General features: G+C 41.3%; 1 pseudogene; it reads left to right on the plus strand.

The window, feature by feature from the left end:
* Positions 1 to 14,034: 14,034 nt before the first annotated feature.
* Positions 14,035 to 15,454, plus strand: LOC106832971 (cytohesin-2 pseudogene; annotated as a pseudogene).
* Positions 15,455 to 16,856: the final 1,402 nt, after the last annotated feature.

A 16,856-nucleotide genomic window follows, 5' to 3' on the forward strand; every position in this document is an offset into this window, starting at 1 on the left:
GCTGTCCTTAATATTTTCTCCTTGTCGTTGACTTTTGCTAGCTTCACTACTATATGCCGTGGAGTTGGTCTTCTTGCATTGATAAAGTTTGGAGATCTATTGGCTTCTGTCACCTGAAGATCCATCTCCCTCACCAGATTTGGGAAGTTCTCAGCCATTATTTCTTTGAATAGGTTTTCTGCCCCTTTCTCCTTCTCTTCTCCCTCTGGTATACCTATAATCCTTACGTTGCCAGAGGCAATGGAATTTTCAGGGATCTGTGCAAAATTCAATGTGGCTGGAGCTTAGGAGAGACTATAGGTGAAGGAGAGTGGTGAGAGAGAAGGCTGGAGAAATGGGTTCAGGATAGATTGTGAAGAACCCTATATGCCTGCTTAAGGAGTTGGAACTTAAATTTATTGGCAACAAAGATAAGTTTTTAGTGGGACTGATGCTTTACTGTGACTGGACAAGTTTCTTGAGTGTACGAACTGGTATCATATTTGTCTTTCCAGTGCCAGACATATAGTTGGTGCTCAAAGAATGCTTGTGGAGTACAATTTGCTATTTGGTGTGCAGAAAGACTGCAGGCAGATCAGTTATGGTAGTTTAGGCAAGAGAGTAGACCCAGAACCAAAGCAGTAGCTGTAGGAGTAAAGAGGAAAGCTCATCCAGGATTTTGATAAATTTCTGACCTTGAAAACCAGTTAGAAAAGGGAAGGAGATAAGGAGGTAGAGACTGGGTAAAATGTGACACCATTTGCTGAGATTCAAAGGGACAGAGGAGTAAGAAGAGAGAATATTGTAATGTTTAATAGTTGAGGGAAGGGTTTTTATTTAGTGGCTTGTTTAGCAACAAGGCAAACAAACACACGGATACAGAGAACAGATTAGTGGTTACCAGAGGGGCAGGAGGTGGGGGGAGGGCGAAAGGGGTAAAGGGGCACATTTGTATGGTGATGGATAAAAACTAGACTGTTGGTGGTGAACACAATGCAGTCTATACAGCAACTGAAATATGATAATGTACACCTGAAATTTACACAATGTTATAAGCCAGTATGACTTCAATGAAATAATATTTTTTAAATGCAAAATTAAAAAAATGGAATAGGGAGGTTTTTCTTTTTCTTTCTATCATGTTTGAAGGGTGAGAGAAGAAGCCAGTGAAGAGGGAGGATTGAAAAAGACATGGTAAGGGGCCGACTCGGTGGCATAGTGTTTGGGTTTGTGCTTCAGCAGCTCAGGTTCCTGGTTCAGATCCTGAGTGTGGGCCTACACACTGCTCATCAAGCCACGCTGTGGCAGTGTCCTACATACAAAATAGTGAAAGATTGGCACAGATGTTGGCTCAGGGACAATCTTTCTCAAGCAATAAGAGGAAGATTGGCAAGAGATCTTAGCTCAGGGCCACTCTTCCTCACCGGAAAAAAACCAAAAAAAAAACCAGAGAAGCAGGAGAGACTAAAACCTAGATGAAAGAAAGAGAAGGCTTAGGAAGGGGCAAGGGGATGAAAGTAAGTCTAAATGCTTTTAAATGGTCATATGAATAGTTTCTAAACTTCTTCACACAGAAAAACTCATGACTTGCCTTGTAAGGAAGATCTCTTGTGTAGTGTATATAGCTAGAACTATTTTGGTACTCTAATCCTGGAATATTATAGTATTGAATTTGTGCAATGTACTGTATGTTTGTGTCTACCCCCCCCCCCCAAAATCATATGTTGAAATCCTAACCCCCAATGTGATGATATTAGGAGGTGGGATCTTTGGGAGTTCATTAGGTCATGAGAGTGGAGCCCTCATAAATATAATGAGTGCCCTTACAGACCGCAGAGAGCTGTCTCTCCCACTCTTTCCACCATGTGAGGATACAACGAAAAGTCAGCAGTCTGCAACCTGGAAGAGGGCCTTCAGCGGAACCCAACCATGCTGCTACCTTGATCTCAGACTTCCAGCCTTCAGAACTGTGAGAAATTTCTTTTTTTTCCCCTTTATTTTAAAGATTGGCACCTGAGCTAACAACTGTTGCCAATCTTCTTTTTTTTTTCCTGCTTTTTTTCCCCAAATCCCCCCAGTACATAGTTGTATATTTTAGTTGTGGGTCCTTCTAGTTGAGGCATGTGGGATGCCGCCTCAGCATGGCCTAATGAGTAGTGCCATGTCCGCACCCAGGATCTGAGCTGGCGAAAGCCTGGGCTGCCAATGTGGAGCATGCGAACTTAACCACTCAGCCATGGGGCTGGCCCCAGAAATAAATTTCTATTGTTTATCAGCCACCTGGTCTAAGGTACTTTGTGACAGCAGCCCCAGCTGGCTAAGGCAGTTTGCCAAAGATGATCAGGTGTGTATTGAAGTGCTAATTTGATACAGATCCAATCACCTTTGTATAAACATTAATGATAACCAGTAACAGGGATGGAGTATTCCTGATAAGAGTCCTGACACAGACCCAAGAATACTTTGTACTGAAACTAATGTTATATATCAATTGTATCTCAATAAAAATAAGTAAAAAATAAAAGAGTACTTTGTAATCTAAATAGTAAAGTTTTATTATTTCAATATTTTTATTTTCACCATAAAATTATAGGTTCCATGCAGTCAGGGATTTTGGTTTTTTGTCATATTCCCAGGGCCTGACATGTAATAGGCATTTCTTTCATTCAATCCTTCAGCAGATATTTGTTGAGCACCTACTGTGGTCCGGGCATTGTTGTAGATGCTGAGGGTATAATAGTGAACAAAACAAAAATCCTTGCCCTCACAGAGCTTAAATTTTGGTGAGGGAGACAGAAAAGAAGCAAGAAATATGCTGAGATGCATTATTCAATGTATTTTACAAAAAGATTTAAAAAGTTACAATTATCTGTAAATTGCTTAATATATATTAAAATTACGCATTTTCAAGCAGTAATGCATTTCAAAGAAGGTTCCCAGAAAATGAAATTATGGATAAGTTGCAGTTATTGCTGATGACAAGACAAAGGTATGACCATTGAAATGGGTAGCTCAGATATGATGAAGGACAATATCATTGGAGGAGAAGAGGTCATGGAACTTATAATGCCAAGGTATTGAAGGAATATTGAAATCACCAAGAATTCTGATAATTGTCTCTGGAGAGAGTGATAGAGAGCCAGGACCTAAAATCTTAAAGGAATGAGTAGAAGTAACCTGGGGAAAGAGGCAGTAAATTACAAGAAAGCCTAGTGTGTGGTATAATCTGATAACATATGATTTAAAGAGGACACTTACCCCACCTGTAGGCCCAATGGTACCAAAGGGTAAAGGAAAAGTAACTACATTCATGAGGGCTACAGGGAAACATTGCCATCAAAGGAGGGTCAGGTTGCAGTTAAGAGCAAGAAGGTAAAGAGAATGTTCAGAGAAGAGATTGAGGATATAAGAGATTTTGCAGATATTTGATCTTGAGTTCGATTGTAAGAGGATTTTAAGATGCAGGAAGGGTTATAAAATGGAGTTAGAAGCAGTGATGTACAGATTGTAGGAATATTAGAGTCTAAGATTTAAGACATGGCTGGGGAATCCCAGATTCTAGTGATAATTGACATGAACAGGGATAAAGGGCATGATGATCTCAAGGGGGATGGTGGTAAAGAGGCTGTGAATGATGAAAAGAGTGAAGACTCTTGCGAGGACATGCAGAGTTCTGGGGTTCCCACTTGGCCTCTGTTGATAGAGGTCAGTAGGGAAACTTGCAGGGGGACTGTTATTCTGAGAATACTGATTCTGTCTCTCTTTTTTTTTTTTGTATAAGAATTTGTATTAAAGTGCACAAATCTGAGTCCCTCTTGACTTCTCAGGAACCTCCAAGCTTTTAGAGGGGCATTCATAATTGCTAGCCCATGGGCCACTCTTGACTCCTGCAGATGCCAATAGCGGTCTTCAGAGGACTGGTTTTATTCCTAGTAGCTTTATCTTGATTCTTGCTCAATAAATAATTTGTTGAATGAATATATCAGGTGCCAGATCCATGAGGGAAATAATTTTTTTACCTCAGAGGACCTGAGATCACTTGAGTTCTGTGTATCCAAATTTGTTAGGTACCGCAACATGGAAATACAACTAATATCTAACATATATTTCTATATAACTTTAAGGGCTTTGAAATTCTCAGGGAAATGCCAAAGAAGCCCTTATGTTTTTAGATCTTTTGTTCAGCATGTATGACTTACTGCCTGATGCTTCTGAATAGAAAACTGATTAAGTACTAACAAAGACGGATATTTATACCTTTCATCAATATGAGGAAAGAACAGGGATAAATGTGATAATTGGTAAATTATTTCCATATCTAGATTTATTTTCTGTCACAACTTTTTACCAGTATATTCCTATCCAAGCCTCACCTGTTTAATTCCCCACATTAGAGAAATGATCCTGAAGTAATATTGAACTCTGCTCCCCAAAGCCCCAGTGCATGGTTGTATATCCTAGTTGTAAGTCCTTCTAGTTCTTCTATGTGAGCTGCCGCCACAGCATGGCAACTGGCAGATGGGTGGTGTGGTTCTGCGACTAGGAAACGAACCCAGGCTGCCAAAGCTGTGAGAGTGCCGAACTTTAACCACTAGATCATCAGGGCTGGCTTTATACACTGTATCTTAAGATGAGCATACTAATATCACACTGAGCTTTAGTTTTCTAGGGCAACCCAAAGTTTATGAAATGTAAAGCTGCAGAAAGAAATATCTGAATGCGAGAATATCTTCACTGAAATTAAGAACATCCCTAAGTGCCATTTAAAAATTGTGAAGCACACACACACATATATGCAGACTGGAAGTAGTATGTAGAGTCTAAGATATCATCAGGAATCCAGGCTCTTTTAAGTTTTTCACTTCTCCATCCCTAGGACCCTTGTCTTTATGGTCTAAAATAACTATTGGGGGGCCAGCCTGGTGGTGCAGAGGTTAAGTGCACACGTTCTGCTTTGGCGGCCTGGGGTTCGCCGATTCAGATCCCGGGTGCAGACATGGCACTGCTTGGCACGCCATGCTGTGATAAGCGTCCCACATATAAAGTAGAGGAAGATGGGCATGGAAGTTAGCTCAGGGCCAGCCTTTCTCAGCAAAAAGAGGAGGATTGGCAGCAGTTAGCTTAGGGCTAATCTTCCTTAACAAACAAACAAACAAACAAACAAACAAATAAATAAAATAAAATAACTGTTGGAGTTCCAGCCGTCACATTCATATTCCAGGCAGCAGGATGGAGGATTGAAGGAAAAGAGAAAAAGAAGACGTGACGGCAATCCTTTAAATCAGTCTGCCAAGAGCAGCCATACACCCTTTCTACTTGCATCTCACTGGTAAGAACTTCTGTGGCTACATCTAGCTGCAAGGAAGACTGGGAGAATGGGAGTGTTTTAATCCAGGTGATTATATGCCACACTAAAATCAGATTGTATGATTTAGGAAGATAAAAAGATGTTGGGTAGGTGGCTAACAGTCTGTGCTTTCAGACATGTTCACATATATACTGTTTTTAAAAAGGTGAGAAAAAAGTGCAGTTCTCAGAAACTTAAGAAATTGGTTATAAGAGGTAGTTGGAAAAGGAGTAAAAAGAGGGGAACGGGAATGGGTAATAAGGATGAGGATAGGGTTTGAAGCATTTGACATAGTTGACTGATCATTCCTTTTTCTTGAAATGGCTCTCTCCTAGTTTTTATGAATCTTTGTGACTGTCTGGCCTTTCTCTGGCCTTCAATGACTCTCTACTGTTCTCTAAATATAGGTGCTCTCCCAAGTTCTGTTCTTGGAGCTCTCCATCACTAGGGGTTGCCAAACTTTCTTGATCACAGTACTTTATTAGTTTATATATATGTATATACACACAATTTTCATTCATTTCTTTTTTTTCTTTTTTCTTTTTTGCTTGAGGAACATCTGTGCCAATCTTTCTCTATTTTGTATGTGGGATACTGCCACAGCATGGCTTGATGAGTGGTGTATAGGTCTGTGCCCGGGATCTGAACCCGTGAACCCTGGGCTGCTGAAGTGGAGCACACGAACTTAACCACTGCGCCACCAGGCCAGCCCCTGATTTTCATTCTTTTTTAAAAATTATTTATTTATTTTTTGAGGAATATTAGCCCTGAGCTAACATCTGCTGCCAATCCTCCTCTTTTTGCAGAGGAAGGCTGGCCCTGAGCCAAAATCCGTGCCCATCTTCCTCCACTTTATACATGGGACACCTAGGACAGCATGGCTTGCCAAGCGGTACCATGTCTGCACCTGGGCTCTGAACCGGCAAACCCCAGGCCACTGAAGTGGAATGTGCACACTTAACCGCTGTGCCACTAAGCCAGCCACTGATTTTCAATCTTTACAGTAGTTATTTTCTGTAAAGTCACCATGAGCACTGAATTAGTGAATACTGAACCATTGCTCCTAGGAGAATTACAAGGTTATGTTCCTAAAAGCCTCTGGTCACCTTTTCATCACTGATCAGTATCAACCTTGTTTTATGTGTTTCCATTTAAAGACACCTTATTGTATGTTGTTGGTTCATTAACATTGTATTCACAGCCAACAGCATTGTAACTCATGCCTGAACAAAAGCTTATTTGACACACGTTTTCTCTATTAGGCATATCACAGCCTTCTTGCACATAGGAAAACTAGATGGCACTTCAGCACCATGGTTGGGGGCCTTTTTAAACAGTGAAATGACCAACGCAAAATTCAAAAAACGTGTCACTAAATATACCACAAAAACCCTTATTGACAGTATGAGAGCTGAAACAAGCAGACAGACCTCAGCTGGGAACATACATATCAGGCAACTCATGTTTTTCAGTGCTCTGTGCCTGTCTGTTGATGACCACAACTTCCCAAATATGGAATCTATGAATAATGAGGATTGACTGTATATGCATAATTATATTTATAAATTAATAACTTGTGTTACCAGTTACTTATGTACTTATATACCTGCTTCCCTCCAAGGAAAACTTGAATTCCTTGAGGCAGGGATACAAACTTATCTTTTTATTTCCATCCCAGCAGCACACTATTGAGGCTTTGGCAGTTCTCTCACTTATGCCTGTTGTATATAATCCAAAGGTTCCCGAAAAGATGCAACAGCAGGGACCTACTAGTCAAATGTACAATATTCTTGAAAGAATGAATCTTGATTTCCTTTCCTACCCTAATGAGCTGATTGACTATATAAACACTTCAACTACCCTTCCTCAGTTTCTTAGATCCTGGAGAATATCCTAAGTAGTCAAGTCAATTCCCTCTTCTTTGGGCCCCACCCAGAGTTCTCCATAGGAGCCCAGAAGCCTCCAAGAAACTTGGAGATCCAAAGCTCCAGTGTTCTCCCTGCTCTGGCAGCCTTATCCTCTCAGTTTTTCTTAAAGGTGAAATTACTCTCCTCTGCTTGCCTAGCAAGAGAATATGAGAGGCAGGTGGGGCAGAATTGTTATACTTCCCATTGTAAATTACATCTTATCAACAGTTTTCTGCATTTCTGTTGTAGCTTTAATACAGACTATATTGTAATTCCTGAGTGGTTACCATGGCCCCTGCCTAAAGTGGAGGTGGGGAGAACTACTTTACAACTTCAATATTTGATTATATTTTTTGCTTTCAAGGGGGAGGGGAAGACATAGCAGAAGGAGGAGCTTTGGGGTGACTAGGGGCAGAGGTTTGTGTGAATTCCAGTTAATTCATCTCTAGGTCCTCCCTTTGGGGCTTTCTCAAAGTCCCCTATTCTTCTGCAAATACCTGTGACAGCACAGATTACCATGTGTGTGCCTAGGTTTTCAGTATTTGGTATTTTTCACAGTCCCCGGGATGACAGTGGAAGTGAAGGAAGTCTTTTTTGTTGGTTTGTTTTTTGTTTTGTTTTGTTTCGTTTTGTTTTGTTTGCTGAGGAAGATTTGCCCTGAGCTAAACATCTGCTGCCAATCTTCCTCTTTTTATATGTGAGCTGCTGCAATAGCATGGCCAGTGACTGATGAATGATGTAGGTCCAAGCCCAGGAACCAAACCCAGGCCACGAAAGCAGAGAGTGCTGAACTTAATCACTAGGCAACCAGGGCTTGTCCAGGGAAGATTTTTTAATAGGATAGGAAGAGTAAAAATGATTGCCTAGTCTTAGCATTTGGCTAGGGTATCTCCTGGATAGAGAAACAGGAGTTGTGCCCAATTAAAGTAATCCCCGTTTCAATGTATCTATTCACTTCCCAGCATTGTGGTGTCTCCCTGTGATTTTGGTGGAGGCTTTCCTGAATTATTTGAGCAATATAGAAATTACCAGAAATGCTTGATGTCAGGGGTGCTGGCCCGGTGGCACAGTGGTTAAGTTTGCATGTTCCACTTTGGCGGCCCAGGGTTCACTGGTTCAGATCCCGAGTGCGGACATGGCACGGCTTGGCAAGCCATGCTGTGGTAGGCGTCCCACATATAAAGTGGAGGAAGATGGGCACGGATGTTAGCTCAGGGCCATCCTTCCTCAGCAAAAAGAGGATTGGCAGTAGATGTTAGCTCAGGGCTAACCTTCCTCAAAAGAAAAAAAAGCTCAATGGAGAAGTCAAGAGTCCTTATTATTAGATCCCATGTGACTCTTAAGGGCTTGTTTTATTACTGGAGAAAGAAGCTATTGTTAATTGTTAACCCCAGTCTTTATTTTAAATAAGGAAAGATGAAATTTCTTTACTCCCCGACACACTTCTCCATCATACAGTTGACCAAGAGGAGTTAACAGCTTTCATCCTTAATTTGTGTCTTCTGGGAGCTGCTGCTTTCCCAGTCAAGGTCACTAACTGGATCTAGGCAGAGGCTACCTCCTTAACCCAGAATTATACCAAAATGGAAAGGCAGAAAAAGATCTGACTTGATGCTTTCTAAGAATTGGATCAATAAATCGATGGGACTGCTGAAACAGCTTCTGGGACAGAGGTCAGGAAACTTTGTGCTTAATTCAGAAATCAAAAAACTGTGGATCATAATCCTCATGCTTGATTGGATAATGGTTTGAAAAAATAAATCAGCTACAAATGACATTGGAAAATTTTGAACATAGATTTAGTATTCAATGATTAGTGAATTATTCTTAATTTTTTTGTGTATGTGTGTGAGGAAGATTGGGGTGCGTGTGTGTTTGTGAGGAAGACTGTCACTGAGCTAACATCTGTGCCAATCTTCCTCTCTTTTATCTATTTTATGTGGGATGCCACCCCAGCATGGCTTGACGAGCAGTGCTAGGTCCATGCCCGGGATCTGAACCTACGAACCCTGGGCTGCTGAAGTGGAGTGTGCAAACTTAACCTTTATGCCACCGGGCTGGCCCCTATTCTTAATTTTGTTAGGTGCAATAACAATATTATGGTGTAAAAGAATACTTTTTTTTTGGAAATGCATGCTGATGAAGGTGTAAACTGCCATGATATCTTGACATCTGTAATTTTCTTTAAAATCATTCAGCAAATAAATAAAATAAAATGTTACTAATATTAATTACTGGCAAAGTATTAATGTTGATTCTGGAAGGGAATATTGCTATTCATTGTACTAATTTTTCTACTTTTCTCTATTTGTGAAAATTTTCATATTAAGAACCCAAAAAATATATATACAGAAAAATTCTTACACATGAAGAAATCAAGAAAGTAATCTCACCCATTTTCCTATGCCTACTTCACAGAGAAGGGAGAATCTATTCCTCAAAAAGAACCCTCGAGGGGCCGGCCCCATGGCTGAGTGGTTAAGTTCACGCGCTCCACTTCCACGGCCCAGGCTTCACAGGTTGAGATCCTGGGCACCGTTCATCAGGCCACACTGAAGCGGCATCCCACATGCCACAATTAGAAGGACCCACAATTAAAATATACAACTACGTACTGGGGGGATTTGGGGAGAAAAAAGCAGAAGAAAAAAAAAGAAAAGATTGGCAACCGTTGTTAGCTCGGATGCCAATCTTAAAAAAAAAAGAAAAAGAACCCTCCAATCTACCTAATTCAATCCCCATTCCTCCTCTTCACATTCTGTCTTTGGAAACAAAGTTGATGCCTCTCCTTTGTACTGCATTTGAAGATCGCTCTTAGGTTTTTCCTTCAGCTTCCTTTCCTCTACTTCATGAGAAGCACCTCTCAATTCCTTCAATTCCTTCTCTTTGTGGGAACTGGGGGAAGGGAGGAGAAGGAAGCTATTTCGTCTCTTGATTTTGTCACATTCTAAATTATGAGATAACTGGTAAAGTTGGCACTGTCTACTCAATGCTTAAAATTTATTGTTGAAACAAATTTAATTTTAAAATGGCTTATTCTAATACCTTAGGTCTTCCTTTCCTTCTTGCGCTTGGGAGAAATGAGATGTCATTTTAACAATATGTCATGGGTAAAATACAATGAGGAAAGTGAACCTCAGTATATTCCAAAAAAGATAGAAAAACAAAACAAAAATAGAAATGTTTTTCCTCACATAAGTTTTAAACTATATTTTACTGCCTTTAACTTCTATTACATAGATAAGGAATTGACTGCAGTTCCAAATGCAACTTTTAAAAAGGTTGGTATTTTGGTATTGTCTCCATCCACTAATGTAGGTTTCTAGCTCTCAGGGAAAAGAAGCCTCTTTGTACCTTAAAGCCAAATTCAAGGAGTGAGATGCTTATGTCTGAGAACCTGTTCTGTTTGGTTCATGTCCAACATATGGAGTTGGACAAAATGAGACACATTCATGTTTCCTTATATGTGGTCAGAAAAAAATGAAAGATCTTTGTATCTGGTTTTCTTTTCTTTATGTCACTTCTTGGTGGAAAATCTATAGTTAGATAAGAGAAACCCAAATCAGCTACATATTTTACTTGACTGCCTCAAGCTCTTTTGTAGACGTCTCAAGAACAGTCATCTCTTTACCTGCAGACATCTCCCAAGGAGGTGGCCATTCTAGCTAAATGTTTCTGGCCCATCATATTTCAATTAGCCTTTGCTGCATAACAAACCACCACAAAACCTAGTGGATTAAAACAAAAATTTATTTTCTTACTATTTTCTGGGTTGGCTGGCCACAGCTGTGCAGTTTTTCTGCTCCATGTGGTATTAGCTGGGGTTTCTCATATGACGGTCATCTGGAGGCTCAGCTGAATCTGGGTGTTCCAAGATGACCTCATGTCATGGTCAGTTGGTGTCTGCTGTTGGCAGGAGCTCTTCTCTCCACATAATCTCTCCAGCAGGATAGCTGGGCTTCTCTACAAGGCTCCACGAGAGTGAAAAGTGGAAGCTGCCAACTGTCTTGAGTCCTAAGCCTCAAACAATCACAGCCTTATTTCCACCACATTCTCATGGTTAAAACAGGTAGCAAAGGGGGCCAGTCCTCTGGCTGAGTGGTTAAGTTTGCACTTTCCGCTTTGGCAGACCAGGGTTCACTGGTTTGGATCCTGGGCACAGACCTACACACTGCTCATCAAGCCGTGCTGTGGTGCCGTCCCACATAGAAGAACTAGAATGAGGCTTACAACTAGGATATGTAACTATGTACTGGGGCTTTAGGGAGGCAAAAAAAAAAAAGGAAGATTGGCAACATATTAGCTCAGGGTCAATCTTCCTCACCAAAAACAAACAAGCAAAAACACAAGTAGCAAGGCCAGCCCAGATTCAAGGGGTGGGGAGATAGATGTCACCTCTTGATGAGAAGGGCAGCATACATATATAAGAATAGGAGGAACTATTGATAGCCATCTTTGCAGACAATCTACCATAAGTGGGGAAAGAGAAAACTAAAAAGAGGGAAAAAACTTTAAATTCAGAAAAGAGGAGAAATATGAGATAAGACAAAGAAAAACAATATAGTTATGCTTCTACAGTGCTTTTGTGAATTAGTATTCTTGAATTTCCCCAGGAAAACTAGCTGAAGGTTTATGTATGTTTAATAAAGGAAGACAACATGATGTTCTTTTTTTTTGCTGAGGAAATTCATCCTGAGGTAACACCTGTTGCCAATCTTCCTCTTTTTTGCTGAGAAAGATTCACTGTGAGCTAACATCTGTGCCAGTCTTCCTCTATTTTGTATGTGAGACACTGCCACAACATAGCCACCGACGAGTAGTGTAGGTCCATGCCCAGGAACCAAACCCGGAATGGAGTGTGCCAAACCTAACCACTAGACTACTGGGGCTATCCCAGCCCCCTTGTTCTTAAGTCCAGGATGTCAGGAAAAATTAATATATATAGTCATATGTTATATATTACATACTTATATATTAACTGTTGTGTTTAGAATATAGGTTTTCAAGGACAACTGCTTGAGTTCAAATCCTTGAACCACCCCTTGAGTAGTTACCTAATTTATCTAAACCTTAGTTTCCTCATTTTAAAGTGGGTTTAAAAGCAATACCTGCTTTATTGGGTTATTGTGGGGATTAAATAAGATAATGTACTTAGCACATGGCCTGGAAGATAGCAAACACTGGATAAATGTTGGTTATTAAATCTTTCAAGTCTGTCCTCATTCGATAGAGAATCTTCCCCTGGATAGCACAGGTGAGGGTTACAGCCACAGTGCCTGGCTAAGGTAATTATTTTCGCCTTCTGGGTTAGGGACCCCATAACTTACTCATTTTGCTTTTTTTCCCCTGCCTTTGTAGACAAGCAAAGGAATATAAAAAGTGTAATATTTACAATAGGTGAACATTAGAGGTCACCTCATCTACCATGTAATGGACAAATCCTCAAAGGATCTCAACAGAACCTAACCTCCATTTGAGGTACTATTATCCAGTAATAATGCCTAACATTTGTAGACTATTTTAGAGTTTATAATGCCTTTTCATATCCATTCTTTAATTCTCACCAGTCTGTGAGGTATTATCCCCATTTTACACTTAAGGAAGCTGAATCTTGAGGGAATCAAATTACATTCATATCCAATATCACATAGCTATTAAATGGCAGAATTGGTATTTGAATCTGGTGTTACAATATCTATAATTTAGTTTAAAATATTTCAGCACAGAGAGCAAAATATGGGTATGTTAGGTTAAAATTATGCTCTAGGTGCAGCCAGCATTCTAATTGGGAATTCACACTCCAAAGGGATTACCAGAAACACTTCAGCTGTCTTAACTCTGATCAACATAGACATTTTGCTTATTAAACTAATGAATTTCAGAAATTAATTTATGTTGAAGACATTAATAGATTTTTTTTTGAGGAAGATTAGCCCTGAGCTAACTGCTGCCCATCCTCCTCTTTTTGCTGGGGAAGACTGGCCCTGAGCTAACATCCATGCCCATCTTCCTCTACTTTTTATGTGGGACGCCTTCCACAGCATGGTGTGCCAAGCGATGCCCTGTCCGCACCTGGGATCTGAACTGGTGAACCCTGGGCCGCCAAAGGGGAGCGTGTGCACTTAACCGCTGTGCCACCGGGCTGGTCCCTACATTAATAGATTTTAATTGGAATAATGGAGGTTAGAAATGGGCTCTCGTTGAAAATAGTGGTACTGTGGGTTGGCTAAAGTAATTAAAATCCTCCCTATGCTTACATGAATTAGTACACAAAATGATAAAACACAAAAGCGTTTCAGTTAAAATCTAGCAATGCTTATAGCCTATGTCCTTAGGGATGGAACCTGACACTCGATATCTAAAAGATTCAATGTGTTGCCATTGTGGTGGAGGACTTGTGGTTGCCTGATGCCAACTCTAAGGGTCATAAAATCCTATTTTGTGTTATTGCATCTATCGTGATTGAAGCTCCATGCCAAATGTGGCGAGATGATAGAACGTGGTGGTTAGATTTTTAAAATTGTTTTATTTTGGCTTGCTAGTAAATATTTTTTAATACTAAATGTCGTCTTCTGACATTGTTCTTTTTATTCTTTTTATGCCCTTTTTATTACAACACAGCTATTCCATCTTCTCCACTATAGCCTGCTATACAGTTTTTGTTTTTTTCCTTTCTATAAGAAAACTATCAACCAATCTCACTTACAGATGCAAAACTCCCTACTGGCAGGGCAGTTTGGAGGCCAAGCGAGCGTCTTTTCAGCGCTGAGATCTGGCACAGAGGCGGCGGTGGTTCCCAGGCCTTTGAGTGGATTGACTTGAGCCTACGGGCCAACACGCTCCAGGCTAGACAGACAGGACCGCCCTGGACTTCTTGTTGGCTTTCTAGCCACCATGGAGGATGAATCTATGAGCCCCCAGACCTGACTCTGGAGGAGCGGATGGAGCTGGAGAATGTGCGGCCACGGAAGCAGGAGCTGCTGGTGGAGATCCAGCACCTGCAGGAGGAGCTCAGCGAAGCCCTGAGCCAGGTGGAGTCTGGAGGCCAATGAAGGCAGTAGAACCTGGCAACGGGCAACGGGCAATGGGCAGGAAGAACTTCAACATGGACCCCAAGAAGGGGATCCACTTCTTGCTGGATAATGAACTTCTCCAGAAGATACCCAACGAGCTTGCCCCTTTCCTTTACAATGGCAAGGGCCTGAACAAGACAGCCTTGGGGATTACGTAGGGGAGAGGGAAGAGCTGAACCTGGCAATGCTCCACGATTTTGTGAATCTGCGTGAGTTTACCGACCTCAATTTGGTGCAGGCCCTCAGGCAATTTCTACGGAGCTTCCCGCCTCCCTGGAGAGGCCCAGGAGATTGACTGGATGATAGAAGCCTTCGCCCAGCCATACTGTCTGTGCAGCCCTGGGGTTTTCCAGTCCACAAGCATGTCCTACGTGCTGTCTTTCACCATGATCATGCTGAGCACCACCAGCCTTTACAATCCCAACGTCTGGGACAAGCTGGGCCTGGAGCACTTTGTGGCCATGAACCAGGGCATCAACAAGGGCAGGACCAGCTTGAGCTGCTCAGGAACCTCTAGGACAGAATCCGAAATGAGCCCTTCCAGATTCCTGAGGATGATGGAAATTATCCGACCCACAGCTTCTTTAACCCAGACCGGGAAGGCTGGCTCCTTAAGCTGGGAGGGCTCTGCGTGAAGACATGGAAGCTGCTCTGGGTTATCCTCACCCACAACTGCCTCTACTATTTTGAGTGCATGATGGACAAGGAGCCAGAGGAATCATACTCCTGGAGAATCTGAGCAGCCTAGAGCTGGACGACCCCCAGAAACCTTCCTGCTTTGAGCTTTACATTCCCCAAAACGAGGGATAGCTCATCAAAGCCAGGAAAATGGAGGCAGATGGCTGGGTGGTTGAGGAGAACCACATGGTGTACAGGTCTCAGCCCCATAGGAGGAGAAGGACAAATGGATCAAGTCCATCCAGGCAGCAGTGACTGTGGACCCCATCTATGAGATGCTGGTGGCAAGGGAGAAGGGGATTTCTGTCAAGAAGCAGCAGGAACAGCCCTGACCCCTTGCCCCCAACTCCGTTTATTTACAGGTGGCTGGACCCCTGGGCCCTTCCATTGTGTATCGTGGTTCCCCATTTGGAAAATTCACCACCTCTAGCATCTCTCTCATTATTTGTAATCAACACGCTGTTGATAATCTTATCAATTATTTAACCACTAAAAAAAGAAGAAAGAGAGGGGCTGGCCCCGTGGCTGAGTGGTTAAGTTCGCACGCTCCGCTGCAGGCGGCCCAGTGTTTCATTGGTTCGAATCCTGGGCGCGGACATGGCACTGCTCATCAAACCACGCTGAGGCAGCGTCCCACATGCGACAACTAGAAGGACCCACAACGAAGAATACACAACTATGTACCGGGGGGCTTTGGGGAGAAAAAAGGAAAAAATAAAATCTTTAAAAAAAAAAAAAAGAAGAAAGAGAGAGAATTCCTACTTGGTGGGGCTATTATTCTAAATAAAACATTAGGGGCGAGCCTGGTGGCATAGTGGTTAAGTTCCCAAGCTCTGCTTCAGCAGCCCCGTGTTTACCACAGGGATCCTGGGCTCGGACGTACACACTGCTCATCAACCCATGCTGTGGCCACACCCCACATACAAAATAGAGGAAGATTGGCACAGATTTTAGCTTAGGGCCAATCTTCCTCACCAAAAAAATAAAATAAGAATCATGATCTAAATAAAATATTAGTAAAGAGAATCCATCACTATACAGAAGAATAATACTCTACACTAAGTAAAGATTATTTTTGGAATGCAGGGGTGGTGGTTTAATATTAAGAAAATCAATCACTATAATTTATTATATAAGGATTAGGGTATTATTAATAAGTGCTGAAAACTTTTTGATAAAAGTTAGCATTTATGTATAACAATGTAAATAAAATAAGTCAAGTAAATAAGAATTCAGGGAAGCAACTTAAATATAATAAAGGCTATACATCCAAGCAAATAGCAAATGTTATCCTAACTGGTAAAACATTGCAGCATTTCAGTTAAAATCAGAAACTAACAGAGATGCCTCATTACCATGTATTATTTTATATTTAAATTTTTATCAAAATTACACATGCACATAAATTCTCATTGAATTCTGTAATATATGTTATGAAAAACTAACCATCCTGAGCCCCCTTATTCTCCATTTCCTCTTTCTCAAAGACAGCTCTTACAAAGGAAAAAATATAGAAATCAGTACTTTTTCTCTATTTTAGCAATAGGCACCTGGAAAACCAAATAGAAATATTTCATTCCCAATAATGCCAAACATATAAAATACTTAGAAGTTAACAAGAGGGTTACAGAAATCAAATAAATATGTTTATTTTAGCATTGTTCCTGATGGCAAAAACCTGGAAACAACATAAATGTCAATAGTGATGGCTGGGGGCCAGCCCCATGGCCGAGTGGTTAAGTTCACGCGCTCTGCTTTGGCGGCCCAGCGTTTTTCCGGTTCGGATCCTGGCCGTGGACATGGCACCACTCATCAAGCCATGCTGAGGTGGTATCTCACATGCTGCAACTAGAAGGACCCACAACTGAAAAT

Source organism: Equus asinus, chromosome 22 (assembly GCF_041296235.1).
Source record: "Equus asinus isolate D_3611 breed Donkey chromosome 22, EquAss-T2T_v2, whole genome shotgun sequence".
In the NCBI taxonomy this organism is placed as follows: Eukaryota; Metazoa; Chordata; class Mammalia; order Perissodactyla; family Equidae; genus Equus; species Equus asinus.